A 27,330-nucleotide genomic window follows, 5' to 3' on the forward strand; every position below is an offset into this window, starting at 1 on the left:
AGAGAAAATATAAAAATAAAGTGTTGCATATTGATATTTATCTGTTTCTATATATATTTATTGTGAGAAATCATTAAGATGATCAGTGTTTCCACAAAGATAAATATCATTAATTATTAATAATAACAGAGTTAAAGGTAAATTGAGCAAATTGGCTACTTCCGGCAATTTATTTAAGTGTGTATCTAACTGGTAGCCCTTCGCATTAATCAGTACCCAAGAAGTAGCCCTTGGTTTCAAAAAGGTTGGTGACCCCTGGTCCAGGGTGTACCTCGCCTTCCGCCCGAATGCAGCTGAGATAGGCTCCAGCACTCCCCGCGATCCTGAAAGGGACAAGCGGTAGAAAATGGATGGATTAATGGTTATAAATTCAACCCCTACATTGTTTACTTCCGTAACGACCTCCTTAAAGTTTTTAATCAGTCAGAAATATCAAGTAAGGCACAGATAAAATCACAAAGCGCTGTACAAAACATAGGTGAAGTAAAACAACAACAGGGGCAACATCATAAAAAGGATACAAAGTGGATTGAAAATGATAGTTAAAAGGTGCAATAACTAAAAGCTTTACTAAAAAGAGAAATGTTCTAATATTTATTTAAAGTTTCAACACAGTCAAGATCACGGAGGGACTGGTGCAAATTGTTCCAGAGTCTGGGAGCTATAGCCTGGAATGCCAGGTGTTCACAGGTTTTAAAACGAGTTTTTGGGATCTTTAGAAGACCCTGGCCTGAAAACTGCAGGCTGCGCACTGAAGAGTAGGGGCATAGCAAGTCAGTGATGTACTGAGGGGCCCCACCATGCAACGCACGGAATGTCAGGACTAAAATCTTAAACTCAATGCGGAATTTAACTGGGAGCCAATGAAGACTGGATAAAACGGGGGTGATATGGGCTGTTCTGGGTGCACCGGTCAAAAGTCTGGCAGCCGCATTTTGTACAGCTTGAAGTCTCTTTAGCGTTGACTTGTTAAAAAGATTAGAACTGCAGCTATCGAATATTTTAGTAGTCGAGTATTCTATCGAATGGCCCGATCGATTAATCGAGTAATCGAATAAATCATATTTTTGATTAATTTTTTTTTGTATTTAGTGATTTTTTATTTGTTTTGTCCATCTTCTCAGGCAAATCCTATTGTTGATGTAGATGCCCATATCGGCTGTACAAGTTTACTTTACAAAAGAGAAGTGTGGGTAACTTCTCTTGTTGTCTTATTCGTATTTTGACTTTCTTAAATGGATTTATATTATTATTTGGTGCAGCCGGGCAGGAGCAATATTTTTGCTTAATTAAGGTTTATTTATACATGTTAAGATGTGCCCTCAATTATTGCGTTTGGCCTAATTGTCTTTTATTTCCTAAACGCCTGTTTTCGTTATTGAAGGCTGACACGCACAGCTGAAGTGCGCCCGTGGTTGATTGTGCCAATTTGTGTGTGCTAATAAAAACAGGTGCGCTCACAGCCCTATGTGCTGTGTGGTGTGACCGCATAAACGAAGTTCTTGTCTCTCGTGCGTTTTTGATGATTATTATACGGTGCCGTTTAAATGGTTTTCTCCACGCAAATCCGCTGAGCTGTTTTCAACCTGCCAACAATACATAAACAATATAAAAAGACAAACCACTTAATAATGACGACGACAGTTTTAAATTGTAAGAATGCAATACAGTTTATTGCATTCTTAGCATGCAAAATAGTAATCAATGTTCATTTTGCCATCATAACATGTTTGAGATGAAAACACATGTATATAAAGTTAGTTCAAAATTAATATTCCCTGAGAAGGTTAAAATAAAACTATATTTTTAGTATCAAAAATAAAACAATAAGAACAGTTTTCATTATATCAAATATAAAAAGTGGATTAAGTAGTGCCTTTAATACTGCATTTGAAATGTGCAACCAGTGGTGAGTCACCACTAAGCAAAAACAGCGCATGCTCAGAAAAGTAGCGTCAGATTTACCGCCCGTCCGAGCACCCACTGGCAGAAATGTAGATCGGCGCCTATGCTATAGAGACTATAGTGGGTGCAAGTGCAAGCTATCCAAGTAGCATGTGGTTGCATGACTTGAATAACTTTGCACGACTACTTTCGCGTGGTTACTAATGAAAGGCTAATTGAACACGACAGCTCGGATAGCATTGTTAGTTTTCAACACCTTTTGGCGGCATTTGATGACTTCGCCGGAGTGAAAGAACACATCCTGGTTATCATAATGAATAACATTTATTTAACTAACACAACTTTTGCGTTTACATTTGATAATAAATTACACACCACGCCTCTGGATGTCCCTCAATCGGATGCTTTCTCGACAGGTGCCACAGCATGCAACTTTTATTGTGGTATGCGAGCTACACTTAGCAATGTTTGCATACGACTGCGTTTTCCTTCGATTTTAGTGTGAAGTGTTCCCACACATTAAACAACTTTAGTCGCTTCTTAATTCCCTCGTTTTGCTATGGCGAGTCTCGTTCACTGCTTTCTGCGGCGTCTGCCATTGCAAGTTATGTCGGCGAAAAAGTTTTCTAAACTCAAGCGTATTTAAAAGAGCGGTGTCGTGCAGTGCAGGGGGCGTATGATCTGTGACGTAAACACACTGTGCAATACCTAAACAGTCCGTGCGAAACGTGAGCTTTGACTACTGAACGAGACAAAATGCCGTAAAAAAAAAAGTAACTTAACGACGCATCGAAGCAGCGAAGATTCCTCGAATACATTTTGTAATCGAATTACTCGAGTTACTCGAGGTATCGTTTCAGCTCTAGAAAAGTGTGAAAAGAGAATTGCAATAGTCATTGCGAGATGAAATAAACGTGTGAATTATCATTTTGAGATCCAATTTTGACAGCAAATTTCTCACTTTAGAAATATTTCTGAGGTGATAAAAACAGTTTTTGGTCAGTTGACGACAGTGACCCTCCAAAGACATTGACTGATCAAACACAACCCCAAAGTTTCTGAGGCTAATTTTAACAGATGCACCCAGAGCACCAAGGCAGTTCTTGATCAGGGGGATCTTTTTATCGGGAGCAATTATCAGAGTTTCCGTTTTGTTTGAATTTATCTGGAGGAAATTTGAGGACAACCAGTTTTTAATACAGCATACGCACTCCAGAAAAGTGAAACTCCGAATCATTAAAGGAACATAACAGTTCAATATCATCTGCATAGAAATGATAACAAACATTTTTAAAACTACTAATCAACCTCCCAAGCGGCATCATTATACAACAAAAATAAAACAGGCCCCAAAACAGAACCCTGGGCCACACCACATGACAGGTTGGACACATTCGACATTACATCATTAAAAGCATAATTAAAAGTTATTCCATTTATATAAGAAGTAAACCACTGGAGAACTGCACCAGAAAATTCAAGCAGCTAAAATGCGCCAAACATGGATATGTGTGCAGAGCGTGTTTTGCATTTTTCCCATCATTTCTTGGATTGGATTTAAATGGGTGTAGTTTTGATTTTTTTTAATGCTGATTAGACATTTATAATATCCACAACGTTCAATGTGCATGATGTGTTATGTGTGACCATGTTTGTTAAATTTTTGTGCTGGTTGAATTTTTTTTCTGCACCATCAATCAATCAATCAATGTTTATTTATATAGCCCTAAATCACAAGTGTCTCAAAGGGCTGCACAAGCCACAACGACATCCTCGGTACAGAGCCCACATACGGGCAAGGAAAAACTCACCCCAGTGGGACGTCGGTGAATGACTATGAGAAACCTTGGAGAGGACCGCATATGTGGGTAACCCCTCCCCTCTAGGGGACACCAAAAGCAATGGATGTCGAGTGGGTCTGACATAACATTGTGAAAGTCCAGTCCACAGTTGGTCCAACACATCAGCGAGAGTCCAGTCCACAGCGGGGCCAGCAGGAAACCATCCCGAGCGGAGACGGGTCAGCAGCGCAGAGATGTCCCCAACCGATGCACAGGCTAGTGGTCCACCCGGGGTCCCGACTCTGGACAGCCAGCACTTCATTCATGGCCACCGGACCTATGCAACTCCCCCTCGCAAGGGACAGGGGAGAAGAGGAGAGAAGAAAAGAAACGGCAGATCAACTGGTCTAAAAAGGGGGGTCTATTTAAAGGCTAGATTATACAAATGAGTTTTAAGATGGGACTTAAATGCTTCTACTGAGGTAGCATCTCTAACTGTTACCGGGAGGGCATTCCAGAGTACTGGAGCCCGAATAGAAAACGCTCTATAGCCCGCAGACTTTTTTTTGGCTCTGGGAATCACTAATAAGGCGGAGTTCTTTGAACGCAGATTTCTTGTCGGGACATATGGTACAATACAATCGGCGAGATAGGCTGGAGCTAAACCGTGTAGTATTTTATACGTAAGTAGTAAAACCTTAAAGTCGCATCTTAAGTGCACAGGAAGCCAGTGCAGGTGAGCCAGTATAGGCGTAATATGATCAAACTTTCTTGTTTTTGTCAAAAGTCTTGCAGCCGCATTTTGTACCAACTGTAATCTTTTAATGCTAGACATAGGGAGACCCGAAAATAATACGTTACAGTAATCGAGACGAGACGTAACGAACGCATGAATAATGATCTCAGCGTCGCTAGTGGACAAGATGGAACGAATTTTAGCGATATTACGGAGATGAAAGAAGGCCGTTTTAGTAACACTCTTAATGTGTGACTCAAACGAGAGAGTTGGGTCGAAGATAATACCCAGATTCTTTACCGAGTCGCCTTGTGTAATTGTTTGGTTGTCAAATGTTAAGGTGGTATTATTAAATAGATGTTGGTGTCTAGCAGGACCGATAATCAGCATTTCCGTTTTCTTAGCGTTGAGTTGCAAAAAGTTAGCGGACATCCATTGTTTAATTTCATTAAGACACGCCTCCAGCTGACTACAATCTGGCGTGTTGGTCAGCTTTAGGAGCATGTAGAGTTGAGTGTCATCAGCATAACAGTGAAAGCTAACACCGTACTTGCGTATGATGTCACCCAGCGGCAGCATGTAAATACTAAAGAGTGCAGGGCCAAGAACCGAACTCTGGGGAACTCCGCACGTTACCTTGACATAGTCCGAGGTCACATTGTTATGGGAGATGCACTGCATCCTGTCAGTAAGATAAGAGTTAAACCAAGACAAGGCTAAGTCTGACATACCAATACGTGTTTTGATACGCTCTAATAAAATATTATGATCGACGGTATCGAAAGCGGCGCTAAGATCAAGAAGCAGCAACATAGATGACGCATCAGAATCCATCGTTAGCAATAGATCATTAGTCATTTTTGCGAGGGCTGTCTCCGTAGAGTGATTTGTCCTGAAACCGGATTGAAAAGGTTCACAGAGATTGTTAGTCACCAAGTGTTCATTTAGCTGCTGTGCAACAATTTTTTCGAGAATTGTTTTGCTTTAGCGGTGCTATACTATCAATAATTTCGCACAAGGCATCGTCAAAGTTGTTAGTGAGGTTATCAATAGAGCCGACATAATTTGGGAATGGTGCCATTACCGAAGGCAGTAGGTCAGCAAGAGTCATAGTTGTGGCAGCATTAATGTTGCGGCCGCTATAGCAGTTATTATTATTATTAGCTTGTTGACAATGAGTCAAAACTTCAAATTTTATAAGGTAATGATCGGACATTACTTTAGTATATGGAAGTATCATAACTTTGGAGGTGGTGACACCCCTGACAAGCACTAGATCTATTGTATTACCGTTGCGATGCGTGGGTTCATGTATTATTTGTGTAAGACCACAGCTATCAATTATGGTTTGGAGCGCCACGCACTGAGGGTCCGATGGGGTATTCATATGGATATTAAAGTCCCCCATTATGATTATATTGTCGGCGTGCGTCACTAGATCAGCAACGAACTCTGAGAATTTACTGATAAAGTCCGAATAGGGCCCAGGGGGGCGGTAGATAACAGCCAGGTCGAGAGGTAGCGGTGTGACAGACCTCATAGTAAGCACCTCGAACGATTTATATTTATTATTTAGGTTAGGGGTAAGGTTGAAATTTTCATTGTATATTAGTGCGACACCCCCTCCCCTTTTAAGAGGACGGGCAACATGCGCATTCGTATAGTTAGGAGGAGATGCCTCATTGAGCGCAAAAAATGTGTCTGGTTTGAGCCAGGTTTCGCTAAGACCAATGACGTTAAGATTGTTGTCTCTAATGACCTCATTAACTAATAACGCCTTGGGAGACAATGATCTTATGTTTAAAAAGCCCATATTATAGGTATTGGGCTGTTTTGACGAGTTTTTGTTAAGATTATCCGTAGTGGCAATATTAACAATGTTGCGTTTATTATGCGTAGTGCACTTTAAATAGTTTCGACCATATCTAGGAATTGATATGACGGGAATTTTCCGATTGTTTGCTTGGTGCTGCAATAGACTGGACTTATCATAATTTGCCACCTCAGTAGAATGCATGTCCACCTCTGACACAGACACAACAGAAAAAACATTATGTGAATTGTGTATTATTCTAAGAGAATTGCTATGCGTACATGGATTATCCAGCCTGGCGCTGGCTAGTTCTAGCTTAACTGACTCCTCACCCGGACTAACAGACATTGTAATTGCCTGTGACCGGGCTTGCTCTAGTGTAGTCAGTCAAATGAGACTTAAATAGTAGTCTATGTTTCTAGACAGGATGATGGCGCCTTCCTGGTTAGGGTGAAGGCCGTCTCTCATCAGCAAGCCTGGTTTGCCCCAGAAAGAGGGCCAGTTATCAATAAACGTTAGTCCCTGTTGCCTACAGAAGATAGGCAGCCATTTGTTAAGCGAGACTAATCTGCTATATCTCTCATCATTGCCTCTCGCAGGCAGAGGGCCAGAGACAATTACTCGATGCCTGGACATCTTTCTGGCGAGATCACAAGTCCTGGCTATGTTTCTCTTTGTAATCTCTGACTGTCTCATTCTAGTGTCATTGGAGCCAACGTGTACAACTATATTCGCATAATTAGTGGTGCGATTAGCCTGTCGTACGTGTTTACTAGGCCTGTTGCGAGTTAGCTCCCTAAGATTAGCTTCAATGTGAGGTGCTCTGGCCCCGGGGATACACTTTATTGTGGCTGGTTTGCTAAGCTTTATGTTTCGGGTGATGGAGTCCCCTATGACTAAGGTGTGGTGCCCGGTAGACTGGGGTGTAGGACTAGCTAAAGAGCTAAATCTATTATGCGTCTCAACCGGTACACCGTAGCTTGTAGGCCGCTTAGGACTTCTACAAGCTGGGCTAGTTAGCTCGCTACAGCTAACGCTAGCAGATGTGTCCGCAACATCTAAAGTTACGACATTACTCTGCTCTAACTGGCGGACACGGCCCTCTAGCAGAGCCAACCTCTCCGTGAGTATGGTGCAAGACGCGCAGGAAGCCATTACTCACAGTGTTTTCTGTCACCGAGTGAAGTTCCTGCTGTCCTCAGGGAAGTGGTCGCGGTCTGCGGGAGTAGCTTCCTACTTACCTTCTGACCGGCGCTGCCTTTCTCCGCGCTAGCTTAGCAGCTAGCTAGCTGAGGAAAGGGTGGTGGGACAGAGATCGGGTGATTTGCAAGTTAAATAGTACCACTAAATATGTTTGAGAAGTGATAAAGAAAGCTGTAGAACAATTAAAAGCACACAGATAGAGCGATACTTAGCCTTTTTCGCAACAGCGAACAGACGGCGAGCAGTCATGCACCATGACTCGGGAAGGTTGTTTGTATTGGGTCATAGAGGTATACACTTTGCACATATTAACTTTGATGTACAATTAATGGTCATTGACTTGAGTTACTTCCATTGGCCACCAGATGGTGATGAAATGGCAGCTATTAGACCACTGACAATTTGTATTTTTTATGTAATCATTGTGCTTAAATACATGTGCTAAAATTGCTTATTGGACTCCTGCCTTCATGCGGGCCAAATTGAGTAGTTTGGACACCCCCGCGTTACAGGTTACAAAAGCTCCTTTTGGCTGCTGATGTGCTCATTTAAAAAATATATTTTTTAAATGTTATTTATGAAAATCACAGAAAATTAATTAATTGAATAAAAGAAAATAGAGCAACCCCAACTTCAACGCAATACCAGTTTAACAATAATTAGGTTAGAAATTTACAAAGCAGTTGAAAAAACATACAAATATAATACAAAAGAAATTAAAAAAACAAAAATGTATTAAAGCAACAGTATCAATAATAATAATAACAATGATAGCTGTTCAATGTTTTTAATCACAAAATATATTTATATTTTATATGTATTTATATTATTATATGTATATATTGTTTTTCTTTTTAATCAATTCTCGAAAATAATTAATTAATTTAGAATCAGAATAAATACAAATCGTGATTTTAGATGTAAATAAATTTTTTGGAGCTGTCACGCCAAATTTCTTCCCTCTACAAAAACCTTCCCTCCCCCATTTACTTCCGTGGTCATGTTTCCTCTTACGTCATTGACAGCGATCGATAGCACTTCGGCTTTGACTGCCCGTCGCTGGAAGGATACTTCGTCTTTGACAGCTGCTGGAATCTGAAGAAATCGATTATTGTTTTTTTTTTGTACAGGCGCGAAGCAGGACAGTCGCGTGCAGGTTAAGGACCCCCGGCAACTTTGTGATTTTATTGGACGCAGCCCCGAAAGTAAATGGGGGAGGGAAGGTTTTTGTAGCGGGAAGAAATTTGGCGTGACAGAGCACCCCTTTATGCTAGCGTTGCCAACATTTGTTCTTGTCCCGCTCCCTAATGTTATGTTGTTGTATGTTACATATACGTTGGACAAATGCATAATTACAGTGTAAAAAGTAAATAAAGTGTATATTGGCACTCCTTGGAGACACACAGTATGTGTGGCATGGACAACTCATCAGCATTAAAGCCGCAGGCACACAAAACAAACAGTTTGTTCCTAGTAGGGCTTGTCACTTCCCGACCAATTCCGGAAAAGCCGATAGGTCCACGCATGCGCATAATTTACGTAATTTCCAGGACTTGCAATCTTTTACAATGGAACTTCTCCGTCGTCACGTTTTGTGATATTTGAATGTTTTATTCATATTTTGTATAAAAGGAATAGCTTACTCCAGCAGGCTCAAGACATTGATACAACGTTGAGTTAAGTTAAAGTTAAGGTCAAATGCAGAGGACAAATTTCACCACATCTAGTGTGTGTGTGACAATCATTGGTTCTTTAATCTTAATCTTAAAGTACCAATGATTGTCACACAAGCACTAGGTGTGGTGAAATTTGTCCTCTGCATTTGACCCATCCCTTTGTTCACTAGGGATGATACTCGAAACCGGTTTTCCCGGTTGTTTGATAAGAAAAGAACCGAGTCCTCGGACTCAAATCCCTTTTTGAGAACCGGTACCCGTTATCGAGACCACTATAGTAAAGAAAAAGAGTGGAATCCCGTCCCGACCAGAAATGCTCCGTGGGACATCACAAGAAATTACGTCATGTAGCTCAGTCATTAGGCGCAGATAGGGAAAGCAGGAAAACAATGGACGGGAAAAAGCGCTCCAAGGTGTGATAAAGTTAGAAACAAAAGGTATAATCCAACGAATAACTTTACTGAGAGATTTTAGCAGGGTAAAAACACATGGCGAACACTTTTACGACCAACCGGAAACATAGCAACCAGGCTAGCAACACACCTCCTTTACGGCAGCTGTCGCAACGTTCTTAATGCAACCGCAGCACATACAACATATCTCCCTTTTTTAACTTTTGTTTTTCTTTCCTGGTAAACAAAACAAAATCACACTGTATATGTGTTGTCTGTCTATTTATAAATAATGCAGACGAGGCGTGTTGGCTGAGTTCTTGACGTTTACTTTCACAGCGTGGCAACATGCAACACTTTTCGGGGTGACTGCGCATGCTCGTAACTCCCGTTGCATGCTGGGTAGTGTAGTTGTTATATTCTCTAGCTCATAACATCTTTCCCCCATAAAGAAATAATGTTAACTCAATAAAGTGTATTTCTTTTTTTAGCTTTAACTTTTCATTTTTTAGCATTGTAACCACATTTGCAAACAACTTTTCTCTTCTTAGAATTTTCTTTCAATAAAGAAATAAAGTGCAAAAATGTCAAAGCATCATAACAAACCGTTATGTCAAATAGCAGCAGAAGTGCACTTTTTGGAGAGCTGTATTATTTTCAGTTTTGTGCCCAAGGGACTGATTTTATTTAACACTATATTATTATTTATACACCTATAGTGATCACAGAGACAGGTTGTTTTTGTGTTACTGTATATATTTGTTTCTCTGAAAAATCCCACTTAATATTCTTTGGGTAACAACAGTCAATATGTATTTATTTTATTTAATTTTTTTAGGTGGGTAACAGTCAATATTTATTTATTTATTAGATTTTATTTTTTTATTATATAATAAAAGTGAGCTTTTGTTAAACCAAATATTGTGTGTTTTTTTCCATATACAACAACCTATCTGGACTCGATAAGAGAATCGATAAGGAATCGGTTCGATAAGAGGATTCGATAATAGGCTCGAACTCGATAATTCCTTATCAAACATCATCCCTATTGTTCACCCCCTGGGAGGTGAGGGGAGCAGCGGGCAGCAGCGGTGGCCGCGCCCGGTTATCATTTTTGGTGAATTAACCCCCAATTCCAAACTTTGATGCTGAGTGCCAAGCAGGGAGGTAATGGGTCCCATTTTTATAGTCTTTGGTATGACTCTGCTGGGGTTTGAACTCACAACCTACCTTTCTCAGGGCAGACACTCTAACCACTAGGCCACTGAGTAGGTTATTATACATACACGTCCTTTAAAATAGTCATATTGTATTTGTAAGTTGGATCCACGTTGTTGGTTGGGAAATTACCAAATTTCAAAGGTCATATCAACGTCCGAACCCAACATTTAATAAATGTCATCAAAAAGCATGTTTCAACGTTATGTTTGAGTTGCTCAACGTCAGGAACGTTTTTTAATGTCTTGTGCCTGCTGGGACCTTGGAGTAAAAGGAAAGAATATCATTTTAAACAATAAGTAGATTTTAAAAATCAGGGAGTATTATCGCTACAAATTCAACCACTTCCATGCTTTTGTCATTGCAATGAATGACTTAAGGTGTGATACTGATTCTCATTGAATAATTTCTTATTTCAATGTTGATTTTTTATAAATGAGGCACTTACTGTAACTTAAATCTATATCAATCAATCAATGTTTACTTATATAGCCCTAAATCATTAGTGTCTCAAAGGGCTGCACAAGCCACAACGACATCCTCTGCCCACATCCATAGCTGCTTCCTAACAAAAAAAAACACTTTTGAATTGTTGCATTGATGATCTGGAATGAGGTCGATAGCTCTATAAAATAATTACATCCTTGAAACATTTTTAAAAAGCGTTTTAAGCTAAATTTATTGCAACGTTAGGCTTAGTACATTTAGCACACCCCTTATGGTTGAGGAATTCACATTAGTTGCATACTTTTGGTCTTGACCTCTGTATGTTTGATGAGATTATCGCAGATCTACAAGATGCAAACTTTTAATCAAATTTGAATAATAGGATATTGAGACTGATATGGTGGATTTAAAGATTCCTTTTTTATTTATAAATGAAATTGTAAATGGGTATTTGGTGGATAGATTTTGAAATGTATTGTATTGTACTGTATTTTGTATATTATATGATGATGTATATTTTAACTGTGGGTCCCTGTCCATAAACTGTGTGCTTCTCGGGATTACCTTTTTGCAGAACGGACTCTGATATTAACAAAAGAAACAATAATGAAATACAACACTATGTCTGTCTGTAAATAAATAAATGGTCAGTATTGTAAATAAAGTTGTAAAAAAAAAAAGATTTATTTGCAATTTAATGCTACTAAACACATCGTTCAGGTTTTTGTACGGATCCGTTCGATTTCAAAATAAATACTGTATTCTTGAGTAACGTTTGTTTTGTATGTAATTTTTTATATGACATTGTTACTTAAATAAAGATTCTAAAAAACAAAAAAACAAAGCCAAGGTAACAGTGGGCTTGCATGAATAAAAGTTCCGTAAAACAAATTGACAGGAAGTGCCTTGGTTTTTGCGGATGTGTGGACCGATCGGGTCTTCCGGTACGTGTCGAGTAGTGACAGGGCTTACTAAAAGCACTTTCAAAGTGTCTAAATTCCAGCATCAAGGCTATTTTGGACAACACACTTCCAATATAATATTGTGAAAAATTTGTGGGATCTCTGAGATCTATTTAAAATGAGTGAAAATGCCATAATATGAAGCATTTTAAGCCATCAATTTGCATAGGCATCTGAATAAAATGTTTTCATCTTCGCAAGATATCTTTGACAATGATATGCTTGCAACTTTTCCCCCTTTATGCGTACAGGAGGAGAAAATGTGACTGGTAACCGGTGATGAGGTTGATGAATTTCATGGATGATGTGGGTGGGAGGACCGTTGGTGTCGAACAGACAGGGAGGAGGAGACGGACGGCAGGATCGGGGAAGGAGGAAGAGAAAGGCCGGGGAAAAAAGAGAGTTTGTGCCGAGGACAAGCCAGGCCATACATCCGGCCCCGGCTGCTTGGCACAGCGCTGGCACTGCCACATCTGTTGCCCAAAGCTGGGAGGCCAGGTGGCGTGTGTGTTTGTACTCGTGTGCACGTGTGTGTGTTTGTTTATCTGTGTGAGTGAACAACAGAAGTGGTCAGATGGAGCATAGATGGTACAGGCCTGTTCCCTGCAGTGGGACGACACACACACACACACACACACACACACACACACACACACACACGCACACACACACACACACATCGATTCATGCACTCTCATCCACCCACTTAAACTGATACACAGATTTTTTTGCAGTTGCCTGCTGTGGCAAACCCAATTTCAACTTGCATTCAAAATTCTCATTTTTGTGGGCTTGCTTGTGCGGGCACACGCCTGCGGTGGTGTGAGTGTTTTTATTTTTTGGCATGGACATACCCTGACCTTGTTTCCTGGCAGCACAGCAGGTCAGGCAGTAACTTTGTGTGTGCGTGTGTATGAATGGTAACTCCGCAGCACGTTGGACCCGAGCGGCATCGCCATTAACCTTCTTGTCTAAATTTAGGCTGAGCCGTGACACGCTGTGCTACGCTTCGCTTTAACAGAAAGTAATTGGAGTAAAGGATAGCGGAGGACAGGAGTTGGGAGTGGAGACAAAGGAGGAGAGAGAGGGCGAGACTCGGAAGAAGAAAGATGAACGGATGAGTGCTGTAGGATGAGAGGACGCATCATCACAATGCTTTTTCCCTACAGTGAGCTCGCTGCCCCATCTGGCTGTGTGTGCGTACGCTGCTTCCTTTGAGCACAAACGGCCTAATGTACTGCCCAGTTCCACTGCGTTGGGATTCCTCAGATATTCACCAGATGCACGTCTGCCGTGGCGCATATTATCCTTTGGCACAGGGACGCAGGCGCGTTTGAATCCTCAGCGGTAGAAGTTATTATTTAATTTATTTTTTAAACCCAATCAAAGACCAGCTGCGTCGGTGCCAGTGTTAAACTTACCTGAATGTCATAGCCTGTAGCACATATTAATTTATCATATATACTGTAAGGATTCCTTCTCCCGTTTGTATATTCATCATCTGAAATACAGGTGCATCTCTACAATTAGAAAAAATATTGCGAAAGTTACTTGATTTTAGGAGTTCATTTTTGGTAAGAAATTAATTTAAGGGTCAGGAAGTTTTTGAGAGTTAATTTGATGATTAGTAACCATATCATCAGTGGTTTATATAATATGGTCTGGGCTTCTCTACTTAAAGGCCTACTGAAACCCACTACTACCGACCACGCAGTCTGATAGTTTATATATCAATGATGAAATCTTAACATTGCAACACATGCCAATATGGCCGGGTTAACTTATAAAGTGCAATTTTAAATTTCCCGCCAAACTTCCGGTTGAAAACGCCTTTGGACGATGACGTATGCGCGTGACGTAGCCAGTGAAACAGAAGTATCGGTACCCCATTGAAAACAATACAAAATAGCTCTGTTACAGTATTCTGGACATCTGCGTTGGTGAATCTTTTGCAATTTGTTTAATGAACAATGGAGACTGCAAAGAAGAAAGTTGTTGGTGGGATCGGTGTATTAGCGGCTGGCTGTAGCAACACAACCAAGAGGACTTACTTGGATAGCAGACGCGCTAGCCGACGCTAGCCGCTAACCGCACGGATGATCGGGTGAAGTCCTTCGTCGCGCCGTCGATCGCTGGAACGCAGGTGAGCACGGGTGTTGATGAGCAGATGAGGGCTGGCTGGCGTAGGTGGAGCGCTAATGTTTTTATCATAGCTCTGTGAGGTCCGGTTGCTAAGTTAGCTTCAATGGCGTCGTTAGCAACAGCATAGTTAAGCTTTGCCAGGCTGAGAATTATTAACCGTGTAGTTACATGTCCATGGTTTAATAGTATTGTTGATCTTCTGTCCATCCTTCCAGTCAGGGATTTATTTATTTTGTTTCTATCTGCATTTGAGCCAGATGCATACTTGCCAACCTTGAGACCTCCAATATCGGGAGGCGGGGGGGGGCCTTGGTCGGGGGCGGGGGTGTGTGGTTGGGGTGGGGGGCGTGGTTGGGGGCGTGGTTAAGAGGAGAGTATATTTACAGCTAGAATTCACCAACTCAAGTATTTCATATATATATGTATATATATATATATATTAATATATATATATACATATATATATATAAATACTTGACTTTCAGTGAATTCTAGCTAGCTATATATATATATATATATATATATATATATATATATATATATATATATATATATATATATATATATATATATATATATATATATATATATATATAAATACTTGACTTTCAGTGAATTCTAGCTATATATATATATATATATATATATATATATATATATATATATATATATATATATATATATTTATTTATTTTTTTTTTTTTTTTTTTTTTTTTTTTATAATGTCCTGCCCAGCTTCTCAGGCAAATCATATAGCAGATGTAGATGCCCATATCTCGGCTGTTCAGATTTACTTTACAAAAGAGAAGTGTAGGATACTTCTCTTGTTGCCTTACTTGTATTTTGACTTTATTAAATGTATTTATATTATCATTTGGTGCAGCCGGGCCGGAGCAGGAGGGGATAGAAAGAGAGAAAAAGTAAGACGGGGGAATTGTGGGGACAAGAGGGGGATTAGACAGAGAGACAAAAACAACAACAGCAAACACAACAACAACAACAACAGAGCAACATCAGCAAATACGACATGTACAAATATGATGGTAAAAGTAATAGCAAGTAAGCAGTTAGCGAAAATTTTAAAAAAAAATACAGAAATGACAATGAGCATTATTACACTAAAAATGGAGCAATATGAATACCAATAGAAATAGTGCTATTGATAATAAACAATACCAGTACTTTACCTTTATTATCAACAATACAATTGTTCAAATGCAACAATACATATACGTAATGATAACTTGAGATACGAAAGAATGCAGAAAAATGGAGGGGAAGAAAGAGAAGCAACCTACATTAACCTTGTAGATTGTTATAGTAACAATAGGTTAAGCTTTGTCAGTGTGCCATGTGTTATACCCAGTTTACCCTAGGGCAACAACGTTAATATATGTTTGATGAAACGTGATTATGTGCGTGAGTGTATGTGTGCATATATACTTGTATATGTACAGTATGTGTATGTGTGCTTGTACAGTGAATGTATATGTACAGTATGTGCATATGTGTGTACAGCGAATGTATATGTACAGTATGTGTATACAGTATGTGTGTTTGAACAGTGAATGTATATGTACAGTATGTGTATATGTGTGTTTGTACAGTGAATGTATATGTACAGTATATGTATGTGTGTGTTTGTACAGTGAATGTATGTGTAGTATGTGTGTGTTTGTACAGTGAGTGTATATGTACAGTATGTGTATATGTATGTTTTTACAGTGAATGTATATGTACAGTATGTGTATACAGTATGTTTGTATAATGAATGTGCGTGTGGATGTACGAACTTTGAGTGTGTAAATATGTACTGTATTTATTTGTATATGTATGTGGGAGCGTAGGTACCTATTTTATTTTTATTATATATATATATAAATAAAATAAATACTTGAATTTTAGTGTTCATTTATTTACACATATACACACACACACACACACGACACTCATCTACTCATTGTTGTACTTGAAAGTACAATGCTTTGTTAAGGGTTGAATTGTCCATCCTCTTTCTATTATCTGTCACTATTTTTCTAACCATGCTGAACACCCTCTCTGATGATGCATTGCTGTGTGGCACGCACAAAAGTGCTTTCATCAAATGCGCGAGAGTGTGGAATCGTCCATCTCTCCCTAGCATGGCCCAAAACCGGTCAATCCTTGCTTCCTGGGGAAGATCTTCCCTGGCAAGCAATTGGTACTCCAGTACTTGTACCCGGAGGCTGGTCAGGTCCAATCGCAGCTGCGGCAGACTTTTTTTTTTGGGGGGCGTGGCCTCTAGCTCCGGCTGAATACCGGGAGTTTGTCGGGAGAAAATCTTTGTCGGGAGAGGCGCTGAATATCGGGATTCTCCCGCTAAAAACGGGAGGGTTGGCAAGTATGGCCAGATGCTATCACGTTAGCTCAGTAGCTAAAGAGCTTCGCCGATGTATTGTCGTGGAGATAAAAGTCACTGTGAATGTCCATTTCGCGTTCTCGACTCTCATTTTCAAGAGGATATAGTATCCGAGGTGGTTTAAAATACAAATCCGTGATCCACAATAGAAAAAGGAGAGAGTGTTGAATCCAATGAGCCAGCTTGTACCTAATTTACGGTCAGAGCGAAAAAAGATATGTCTTGCACTGCATTCTAGTCCGTCACTCTAACGTTCCTCATACACAAATCTTACATCCTCGCTCAAATTAATGGGGTAATCGTCGCTTTCTCGGTCCGAATCGCTGTAGCTGCATTGAAAACAATAGGAAAATATGAGGAGGCGAACAACTGACTATATCACGCTACTTCCGGTAGGGGCAAGGCTTTTTTTTTATCAGAGACACAAAGTTGCAAACTTTATCGTCGTTGTTCTATACTAAATCTATTCAGCAAAAATATGGCAATATCGCGAAATGATCAAGAATGACACATAGAATGGATCTGCTATCCCCGTTTAAATACAAAAATTTCATTTCAGTAGGCCTTTAAGCTGCTGCCCCTGCGACCTGACCTTGGATAAGCGTAAGAAGATGATTTATATATAATAGTATTTCACTTTTTGACAATTTTTATAATTTTATGTCTTAATTTGTTTAGTTTTTTCAATTGACTGTAAACTACACAGTACTCTGATGGCTGCTGGTTAGCGCCTTGCATGGCAGCTCCCGCCATCAGTGTGTGAATGTGTGTGTGAATGGGTAAATGTGGAAATACTGTCAAAGCGCTTTGAGTACCTTGAAGGTAGAAAAGCGCTATACAAGTGTAACCCATTTATCATTTATAATTACTCATCAAAATTATATAATCATGTAATATTTCACCTTATTTATAGTGATTCTAAAGATGATAAGACTTTCACTACTACTACTAAAAAAAAAACCATTGAACAATATTCAAATGTATTGAGAAGCACAAAAACTGGAGCCTTTAATTAATAGGTGTGTCAAAACAAATAGACGTTTGGATTAATGGCTATTCCTATTTGTAACGATTCTTAATCGATTAAAAAAAAACCCATCAGAAATCGAGTTAAACCTTTTTTATATATATATATATATATATATATATATATATATACACACTACCGTTCAAAAGTTTGGGGTCACCCAAACAATTTTGTGGAATAGCCTTCATTTCTAAGAACAAGAACAGACTGTCGAGTTTCAGGTGAAAGTTCTCTTTTTCTGGCCATTTTGAGCGTTTAATTGACCCCACAAATGTGATGCTCCAGAAACTCAATCTGCTCAAAGGAAGGTCAGTTTTGTAGCTTCTGTAACAAGCTAAACTGTTTTCAGATGTGTGAACATTATTGCACAAGGGTTTTCTAATCATCAATTAGCCTTCTGAGCCAATGAGCAAAAACATTGTACCATTAGAACACTGGAGTGATAGTTGTTGGAAATGGGCCTCTATACACCTATGTAGATATTGCACCAAAAAACAGACATTTGCAGCTAGAATAGTAATTTACCACATTAGCAATGTATAGAGTGTATTTCTTTAAAGTTAAGACTAGTTTAAAGTTATCTTCATTGAAAAGTACAGTGCTTTTCCTTAAAAAATAAGGACATTTCAATGTGACCCCAAACTTTTGAACGGTAGTATATATATATATATATATATATATATATATATATATATATATATATATATATATATATATATTTGTTTTAATAATTTTTCTTTTAAATGTGTTGTATTTTTCCAATCTGTTTTTTCCAGCCACTTAGGCAAATCAAATTGTTGATGTTGATGCCCATATATAGTATAGATTTTGAATCGTGAATCGATTGTGAATTGAATTATTACCCCCAAAAATTGAGTTTGAGTTTGAGTTTATTTCGAACATGCAAGCATACAACATGATACATCACAATTTCCAGTTTCTCTTTTCAACATGTTCGAAAAGGAGTAGGAAGAAGCAGAGCTTATTTAATCCTACCCCTTTTCTTTTACATAACAGTTGCTAAACTTTTTTGTTCACTTCCTGTTCTCAATTTATTCACAATGTACTCCATAAGTAATCACAATAAAAATAAATAGATAAATAATAATTGGTGAAGTAAGTTACATTTCATATGATGAGATAAGTAAGATTATTTTGAGAGTGAAAGAATGGATGAATTAAATAAATTCAGAATGTTTTTCATGGTTCTTCTTATTTGTACTTTGTAAACACTTTAAGTTTGAAGAGTTTCTTGAAGTGGATCATATTAGTACATTGTTTGATTGCTTTGCTTAATCCATTCCATAATTTAATTCCACATACTGATATACTGAAGGTTTTAAGTGTTGTACGTGCATACAAATGTTTTAAATTACATTTTTCTCTAAGATTATATTTCTCCTCTTTTTTTGAGAAGAATTGTTGTATATTCTTGGGTAGCAGGTTATATTTTGCTTTGTGTATAATTTTAGCTGTTTGCAAATTCACTATGTCGTGGAATTTCAGTATCTTTGATTCAATAAATAAAGGATTTGTATGTTCTCTATATCCAACATTATGTATTATTCTAACTGATCTTTTTTGTAACACCGTTAATGAATGAAGTGTACTTTTTTAATTATTTCCCCATATTTCTACACAGTAACTCAGATATGGTAACACTAGTGAGCAGTAGAGAATATGAAGTGATTTTTTGTCTAGAACATGTTTTGCTTTATTCATTATTGACGTGTTTCTTGCTACTTTATGTTGTATATTTTTTACGTGAGATTTCCAGTTCAATTTATCATCAATCATTATACCTAGAAATTTGGTTTCGTTTACTCTTTCAATTTCTTTTCCGTCTATTTGTATTTGTGTTTGACTTTCTCTTTTACTGTTACCAAATAGCATTATTTTAGTTTTACTGAGATTCAACGATAGTCTGTTATTGTCAAACCATCTTTTTAATTTGTTAATTTCTTCTGTTATTATTTGTATTAACTTCTGAGTGTTCTCTCCTGAACAAAACGCTGTTGTATCATCCGCAAATAGTACTAACTTTAAATCTTTTGTAACTTTACAAATGTCATTTATATAGAGATTGAATAATTTAGGTCCTAGTATTGATCCCTGAGGTACACCATAGGATATATTTAGCGTTGTAGACGTGTGTTCGCCTAGCTTCACGTATTGTTTCCTGTTCGTTAGATAACTTCTTATCCAGTTTAAGACTAACCCTCTGATGCCATATCGTTCTAGTTTTTTGATTAAAATATTGTGATTAATAGTGTCAAATGCTTTAGTTAGATCCATGAACACTGCTGCTGCACATTTTTTACTATCTATTGCATTGGTAATTTCTTCTGTAATTTCAATTAAAGCCATTGAAGTTGAGACATTAGCTCTGTATCCATATTGGTTCTCTTCGAGTATTCTATTTTTATTTATGAAACTCTCTAATCTGTTATTGAACAGTTTTTCAATGATTTTAGAAAATTGTGGAAGTAAAGAAACAGGTCTATAATTTGTAAATTGATGTTTGTCTCCAGTCTTATGAATTGGTGCAACTTTAGCTATTTTCATTTTGTTTGGAAAAGTACCTGTTTGAAATGATAGGTTACTAATATACATTAATGGTCCTGAGATCTCTTCTATAACCTTTTTTATCGTTTCCATATCAATTCCGTTACAATCAGTTGAAGTCTTAGATTTACATTTTTTCACGATTGTAACTATTTCCTCCTGTGTCACATTACATTACTCCATTACATGGAGTTGGGATTTCGCTCTATGGTATCATTATAGTCCTCGATTGAAACTGGGTCTGGAATCCTTTCTTCCAATTTTGGTCCAATATTTACAAAATAATTATTGAAGCTTTCAACTACTTCCTTTATGTTGTCATTTTTTTTATTTCCGTCTAAGAAGTATTGGGGGTAGTCCCTCTTTGAGCCATTTTTGATAATGCTATTAAGGATGCCCCATGTTGCTCTCATGTTATTTTTGTTCCTATCCAATAATTCACTGTAATATTCTTTTCTACATGATCGTGTTATGTCTGTTAACTTGTTTTTATACTTTTTGTACTTAATTTCCGCCTCTGTAGTTTTTTGTGCTATAAATTTCCTATATAGTGTATTTTTCTTCTTACAAGCATTTTTTAATCCTTTTGTCATCCATGGTTTATTATTCTTTCTCTGCTTGTTACTGAGTTGTATCCATGGACAATGTTTGTCATAAAGTATTATGAACTTGTTTAAGAAATGTTCATATGCTTCATCAACCTCTTTTTCATTATACACATTGTCCCAATCTTGCTTTTGTAGCTCAATTTTGAAGGCAATCATCCTCTTCTCTGTGCACAGTCTTCGAAATGTCTTTTTGTCTTCCATGTTCTTCTTGTAGTTTCCATCATATATTGTAAAAACTGGCAGATGATCACTAATGTCGGTTATAAGTAGACCACTTGTAGTATTATTATCAAAATCATTGGTAAAAATATTATCAATAAGCGTGGCACAGTGTGCTGTGATTCTGCTTGGCTTTGTGATTTTAGGATATAAACTGATGCTGTAAATTGTATCAATGAAGTCATCAATAGACTTTTGCTTGTTGGGGTTCAATAAGTCAATATTAAAGTCACCACATAAGAACATTATTCTTTGACCATTGTCCATGTAAGTTGCTTTGATCCATTCTTCAAATTGTTCTATACTTGACTTAGGTGATCTATATATACAACTAATGAAAATGTTTTTGCTTTTTTCCTGACATATTTCAATGGTTATACATTCTAAGATATTATCTATAGCAAATGACATGTTTTTTTACCACTTTGTAGTTCAGGTTCTTCATCACGTACACAGCTACTCCTCCTCCATTTTTGTTGGTTCTGTTAATGTAGTTTAGTTCATATCCTTCCAGATCAAAATCTATTCCTTTTTTATCATCAATCCATGTTTCTGTGACAGCAATCACTTTGAAGGGTTCGTTGATGTGTTCCAAAAAGTTCTTAATGTTGTTGTAATTTGCATACAAGCTTCTACTATTAAAATGAATAATTGACAATTTGTTATCACATTCAATGTTGCTATTATATTGATCATCTGTATAATAAAAACAATTATTACTGATGTGGGAGAAAAAATTTGTATCTGGATCTATATCATTTTCCAAATCCTGGTTTTTGTGATCTTTGTTGCAGAAATTTTTTAGTTCCATATTTTCTTGTTCAACAATCTTTGATGTTGTTTCAATAATCTCTATAAGTGTAGGTGGATGCAATCCTGAATGTAGGTCCTCTTGTTTAGTCGTCCCTTGGAACATAGTAGTGTCGATGCTGGGTGTTTGTTTTCTGTCAGAGTCCATTATCATCGTTGTTGTGGAAGCTGTTTCAACTTTAAAAATTGTCGAGGTCCTTGATGTCATGGACAACAATAACTCTTGCTTCTGGACCTCCATTCAGCTTGATGTAGATTTTACAGTTGGCGCTCCAAGTTCCCTGGATTTTTCCCTCCTTTCTCAAGTCGTGTGCTTTCTTGGCGATTCCAGCATTACGTTTTGTGAGATGCTCATTCATGTACACATTTGTTCCCTTCAGCTTTTTACCCTGTCTCAGCAGTGCCATTTTCGATTTTCTGCTTACGAGTTTCCCAAGCACGACTGGAGTGGCGTTGTTTCTTCCGTTCAGTGGGATGCATGTTTCGATGGTATTAATGTCAATTTCAATTTCCTTTGATTGCAGAAAGTTGACCACTTGCTGTTCTGCTGAGACCATATCCATTTCATCAGGTTCACCTTCATTATTCACAGCTTTCGCATAGGATCTTGGTTTAATTCGGTGCCCTGTCACGATGATATCATTCATTCGTTTGTCCTGATCCATTTCATCTATGATATTCCTCAGCATGTTGTTGTCTTCTTGAATGATCTTCATTTGTTTGCTCATTTCAGTGGCTTCATTATTTCTTCTTTTGTTCTGAAATTGCAGATTTTCTATATTTTGCTGCAGACTTTTCACATCTTGTTGGTGTTCTGCTGTTATTTTTGTCAGATATTCTTTCATTTCTTCTTTCATTTCTTTCATTTCTTCTTTCATTTCTTTCATTTCTTCTTTCATTTCGTTAAGTTTTTGTAGTATCGCTTCTTGATTCCCATCATGTCCTGTATCCAACCTCAAATCTTGTTCCCAGTTGTGTTCTGTGTCAGCTGACCCCGAACGTTTCGGGATTTCAATCTTTCCTTTACCTTTTCGCATCGCAGCAGTCGCTGACGTCAGAGCCTCTTGTATCTTAACGGCAGTTGCTTCTTTGGCGACTTGCGGCACTTTAACTTGCTTTTTCCAACAATTTCGTATCTTGCGCCGTTCAGAGATCAATTTGAGGTGTCAGCCTGTCAACTTATATCACTCTGCGACGTCGGGATGAATGGAATCGAATGGTGGTGCCCAAAGTTTCGCAACCCTATTATATCTTAAATTAAGGTAAAACATAGGGGTGTTTTTCACTCCTAATATGATACCAATATTTGAGCCTTGAGTATTGGCTAATACTGATATGGATCCAAAATAATATCAGCACGGCACGACTCATACATACGTTTATTATTTTGTAGAGTGAAATGTTAGAAAGAACGATGTTAGTATGAATATGCAGTTGGTACTACAAGTATTTAGACCCCCTTATTTCACTCTTTGTTTCATTGCAGCCATTTGCTAAAATCAAAAAAGTTAATTTTATTTCTCATGAATGTACACTCAGCACCCCATCTTCACAAAAAAACAGACTATCATATTTAACTCACATGCCGTCCATTTCTTCTGATCTTCCTTTAGATGGTTCTGCTCCTTCAATGGAGTCCAGCTGTGTTTAATTAAACCGACTTGATTAAGAAAGGCACACAACTGTATATATAAGACCTTACAGCTCACGGTGCATGTCAGAGCAAATGAGAATCATGAGGTCAAAGGAACTGCCCAAGGAGTAAAGAGACAGAATTGCGGTAAGGCACAATTTTAGTCAAGGTTACACAATAATCTCTGCAGCATTCAAGGTTCCTAAAAGCACAGTGGCCTACATAATCCTTAAATGTGGGAAGTTTGGGACGATCAAAATTCTTTCTAGACCTGGCCGTCCAGCCACTGAGCAATCGTGGGAGAAGAGCTTTGGTGAGAGAGGTAAAAAAGAACACCGTGGCTGTGCTCCAGAGAGGCAGTAGGGAGATGGGAGAGAGTTCCACAAAGTCAACTATCACTGCAGCCCTCCACCAGTTGGTTTATGGCAGAGTGGCCTGACGGAAGCCTCTACTCAGTGCAAGATATAAAAGCCTGCATAGAGTTTGCCACGAAAAAAAAAACACGTGATAGACTCCTAGACTATGAGAAATAAGATTTTCTGGTCAGATGACACCAAGATTGAACTTGCTGGCGTTATATCTAAGCGGTATGTGTGTAGAGAAAACCAGGCACTGCTCATCACTCCAATTAATCAATCAAAGTGTATTTATTTAGCTCTTAATCAAAGGGCTGCACAAGCCACAAGGACATCCTCGGCTCAGATCCCACCGGTCCACTAATATCTCAACAGTGAAACACGGTGGCATCATGCTATGGGGGTGTTTTTCAGCTGCAGGGACAAGACGACTTGTTGCAATTGAAGGAAAGATGAAGGTGGTCAAATACAGAGATATCCTATAAGAAAACCTCTTCCAGTCTGGACCTCAGACTGGGCTCAGCTGTTGTGTAGCTGTTAGCTCCTTCTACCCTCTAGCCTACCAGTGTTGTTTTCGTCAACGATGACGATGACGAAATCATTTCGTTGACGCCACTTTTTTTCATGACTATAACGAGACGGTGACGAGATAAACATGTCTCTCTGATGACGAAAACATGACGAGACGTGTGTGAGTTTTCGTTGACGAGACGAGAACGGACGAAAATGTTAGTGGGTAATCTGTCAGACGTTTAAAATGCATGACATTTCTGTTTATTGTGTGTGTCAATTAAAACCACGCCGCACAACGTGCTCAACACGTCAGACTGTTGTTACTCATCAGGCAATGGAGCGTGATGGCGGCGGCAGTTTCAACACAGGGGCTCGGTGGTCGCAAACGTAGAGACGACATATGGGTGTATTTTAAATATAACCCAGCAGATAATAAAACAGAGTGTATTGTGAAGGAAGACGGTGACAAATGTGGCCACAAAATATGCGGAAAAAATACGACTAACAACAAGGATATTTTTTCGAAGGTAAGTTACAAATGCTGTTAACATAATCGATAAATGTCATAGTAAGCTAATACATTAGTACGTTTTCCACATACTCCTGGCGCAAATGGGCTGCTAACTTCAGGCTAAAGTTAGCTTTTGTTATGCTAACGTCAATTCATTATGTGTGTGTTACTTTAGCTGCATGTTTAGCCATGTTTACATTGTGACGGTGTGGTTATCTCTTTGTGAGTACGTTCTGTCAGCACATAACTTGGTATCTTAAATAGGTCGAATTACTGTTATACGTAGAGTCTGCTAGCTTTAGCCTAAAAGCCACAAGTGACGTTGTGCAGCCCCATTAAGGAATCAGGAATTAATTGATTATTTTATTACATGGTTTGCACAAATTAAAGAGAGTGGGGTTGTATGATATCTGTTGTAATTGCACTGGCAGACAGGGCCAAGTTGAGCATATGTGTTCCTCATCCATCACTCATATTTTGGGCATGTTTATGTTCATTGTACTTTAACAAATTCTGAGAAATAAAGCCACAATTGCTGAAGTAGAATGTTTTTGTTTTTTGGCTTTTTTGGAGTAATGAACTTTGATTCCACTGTTACCACTTTATCTGTGTGTAATACACAATCCTTGGATCAGAAATTTGCTGTTGGGTGGAAACTTTATATGTCTAAAACCATTCCTTTATTGTTATTATTTGTGAAAATAGCAGATCTGCAAGCTTACAATGGGTTGAACTTATAGATCTGCTGCTATTTTCACAACTTATGTGTGACACAATACTTATTGACCTAAATTAATTTGTTAAAAGACTTTACTTATATTATACTTTTTATTCTTTTTTTTTGGACTAAAACTAGACTAAAACCTTTGACTTTTCATCGACTAAAACTAGACTAAAACCCTTTTGAGTTTCCGTCGACTAAAACTGGACTAAAACTATCACATATAAAAGTGACTAAAATGTGACTAAAACTAATAAGTATTTTAGTCCAAAAGACTAAGACTAAGACTAAATGTAAGATGGTTGTCAAAAACAACACTGTAGCCTACTGTGTTTACCTTTGTAAATGACTCAAATACAAAAAAATACCAACCTTGTGTGCCAATTGGAGGACATTTAGATGTTAACAGGCTGTTCATCTTGGCACAAGTACTGCAGGGCTGCTTGTAACAGAAATGATGTCAGAAATTTTAGATGCAAACTGATGTAATCCGACTTGTTTTTTTGATAATATCAGACCGATATAAATATCGGATCAGGCCTCCCCTCGTGCATATTTTTGAAATCCGTTTTACTTACAATTAACTAGAGGTGGGACTCTTTGGCCGATTCAGGATTCGATCCAATTCTGATTCTTTTGGTGACGATTCCAAATCGATTCTCAACTGAACATAATTCTTGATTCAAGCCGATTCTCACAATATATTATTCATCCATCCATCCATTTCTATCGCATGTCTCTTTTGAGGTTGCAGGGGTCAGGGGGTAGCCTCAGACTGCACTCCTGAGGGGGCCCAGTCTGGAGTGAGGGAAATAAAATCAATAGCAAAGTACATATACATATTACGTCCTTTTACAGCTTACAGACATCGTGACATAACTACATAGATTCGTAACACGTGTACGTGCATTAGCGTTGGGTGTTGTTAGCTAATAATATCAATTGGGATAGTGTGTCATTGGATGTATATTCCATCACAACAACAACACGACTGCAAATTGTTTGTTGCTTCTCTTGGACTGCTTTTGTATGTGCGCAGGCGCTCCCTGAGCGTACGTGTTGAACAGGCAAGGTGAGTGAATGCCGTGAACACCAATTATCGTATTTTCTGGGCTATTAAGCACATCGGTATTTAAAGCCACACCCATCAAATTTCAGAAGAAAAATATTTACATATATTAGTCGCACCAGACTATAAGCTGCAGATATATACCGGTACGAAAGTTTTTGTAAATGTTTGTTTATATACCCTAATTGTTTACAAACTGTGCTTGTCACACGGCAGTAAAACGGCTGTTTAAACAAGACAGAAGTCATTGTCATGGACCCACTAGCTCCGGAAGCTAGCTCTACAATCATCTAAACAGACTCAGTGACTCCTTGGTGACGTTTTTATGAATTTACAAAACAATACAAAAAGAATGTAGAAAGAGCTATCAATCTGTCTATCCTGTCTGGGCCAGGTGAGGTTTCCCGTGTTGAGTCAGATTAAGCCACAGGCTCCACCTCTGTTGGTGCCCTTCCATCAATTCTGCCAATAAGTTAATAATACTAACACAGATAATTGTAAACGTGTTAGCATATTTGCTAATGATAAGGACGGCAGCTTGATTGACGATAGCACTTACAAATATGCGTGAAAGCACTCCTACAGACACATGTGACGGTTTAATAAGAAGGAATGGTTTTAGTTG

General features: G+C 38.2%; 1 protein-coding gene across 3 annotated transcripts in view; it reads left to right on the forward strand.

The window, feature by feature from the left end:
• Nucleotides 1-27,330, forward strand: part of akt3a (v-akt murine thymoma viral oncogene homolog 3a) — a 180,571-nt gene that overhangs the window by 101,561 nt on the left and 51,680 nt on the right. The window lies entirely within an intron of this gene.

The sequence above is a fragment of the Entelurus aequoreus genome, linkage group LG09, assembly GCF_033978785.1.
Source record: "Entelurus aequoreus isolate RoL-2023_Sb linkage group LG09, RoL_Eaeq_v1.1, whole genome shotgun sequence".
Classification (NCBI taxonomy): Eukaryota; Metazoa; Chordata; class Actinopteri; order Syngnathiformes; family Syngnathidae; genus Entelurus; species Entelurus aequoreus.